Here is a 2,178-nt window from a genome sequence, read left to right on the forward strand (position 1 = left end):
AAGACCAAAGTGTAAAATTTGAAAAAAAATAACTTACTCTGTAATCATAGTATCCCAAAGAAACAACACATAAAGATGTAGACAATCTTTGGTGAGCTAAGCAATATTAAAGGTAAAATTTTACTGGAAAAATGAAATCAGACCAACTCTGCTCATGTGAAAGAAAATTGTCCAAATAGTATAGTTTTGTTTTAGCCACTGACATATGGGAAAATTTATGTAGTAAAGTATATGCTTATAAAGTTTCAACTTATATTTAGTGGGGGAAACAATTTATTATACCAAAATCATAAATGTATGACAGATGGTAATGCTTTTTTTTTTCTGTTCTTGGCAAGGTCCCTTTTTAGCTGAATGGCTTTCTCTTTTTAAAACTATGAACATTGTCATTCACACCTATTTTCTGAAATTAAACAGACCAATTCCACGATGAAACCCCCTATAAATTTGGTTGCTGTATAATATCTTCCCATTTTGCATCATAAATTATTTAGATTACCACTTTCCCTAGAATAATGAAAAAGGCCATAACTAGACAAAAGTCATTCTATAAGAAAACCATTTATATTAAATTCATTAAATCCATTTTGAAATACTTTTTATATTTAAATTTACTCTGGTAGGAGTTCATGAGGAAAAAACTAAGATATTGGAAGTACATTCTTCCACCCTGAAATCTTTATTTTTAGCTTTTAAAACATTCTATTTCTTTAAAGAATTTGTTAAATTAAAATTTATGCATATAGATATCTAGGCAATTGATCTTGTTGGTTTGACTTCTGAAGAATGGAATACATATGTTACATAAACAGACTAGCTAGTTGTCTTACTTGAATATGCAAAATCACTCCACACCTTTTTTTGGTTGTTAGGTTTTCTTTTATTTTATTGTGGTATATATATAACAAAAAGAAAACTGTCATCTCAACAGTTTTTACAAGTACAACCCTGTGACATTAATTATTTTCATCATGTTGTACACCACTATCCAGTTCCAAATTTTTCCATCACCTTTAACAGATGCTCAATGCCCTGCCCTCTCCGCCCCCCAGCAACGACTTCCTCTTTTCCCCTCTCTCCTACTCCTGGTAACTCCTAATAGACTTTGGTCTCTACACATCTGCCTATTGTACATATTTTATGTAAGTGAGATCACACATCATACAGTATTTGTCTTGTTGAGACTGACTTTTTCACAAAGAAATATTCATTCATGTTGTGTAGCATTATCAGGGCTTAATTTCTCTTTATGGCTGAGTAATACTCCATAGTACTTAGGTACCATATTTTGCAAACCACTTGTTTAAAGTACAAAAGATATGTACCCGATAAATTAAGAAGTGAAAGAAATGTGTTATACAAGCTGCAGGAAAGACAAGGTAAAGCCTGAAACAGGGTGGGCAATACAAAATGCAGTCTCCCCAATGCCAGGTATTAGATCTTTGTGCCTCTCACAGTGGCCAGTATTGCATGCTGAGTACCTGAAAGTAACAAGGTTGTTTCCTTAGGCAGTGCAGGAAGGCTGGCTACTGTTATATTTATTAAAAATTGATTCTCAAATGAAAATTATCACAGATGTTAGGGTACTCAGAGCACCTCAACTTACTGTAATAAACCTCAATATTTCCATAGCTCAAGAAAAAAAAATTTTATTTCTCATCCATGTAATAATCTCATGCAAATGTTCTTTGATGAGGAGCACGGATGAGGAGTGGAGGTGAAGAAGCTAGGGAGTGGCGGTATGAAATTATAATCATGGGAAAAGGAGACCTCTGTGCTACATCAATCTTTCAGGAATTCGAGGCTTTCAATATCACCCTAGACACCAGTATCTAGGCAGATAGAAAAAGAGCATGAACAATGCTTGGGAGAGGTTTTAAAGGGTTAGCTTGGATGTGGTGATACATACTTCTGCTCATGTTCCATTGGGTAGAATGCAGTCATGTGTTCACACCTAAGGATTAAAAAAACAAACCAAACTAAACTCACTGCTGGTGAGTTGATTTGACTCACAGTGATCCCACCTTGGGTTTCCAAGATGGTATCTCTACAGAAGTAGATTACCCAATCTTCCTTCCCAGGAGTGGCGGGTGGGTTTGAACTGCCAGCCTTCTGGTTAGCAGTCAAATGCCTTAGGCACTACACCACCAGTGAAGGCTGAGAAATGTTTCCGACTCA

This window comes from Orycteropus afer, unplaced genomic scaffold, assembly GCF_000298275.1.
Source record: "Orycteropus afer afer isolate SDZICR_OR568_19922 unplaced genomic scaffold, OryAfe1.0 scaffold00010, whole genome shotgun sequence".
Lineage (NCBI taxonomy): Eukaryota > Metazoa > Chordata > Mammalia > Tubulidentata > Orycteropodidae > Orycteropus > Orycteropus afer.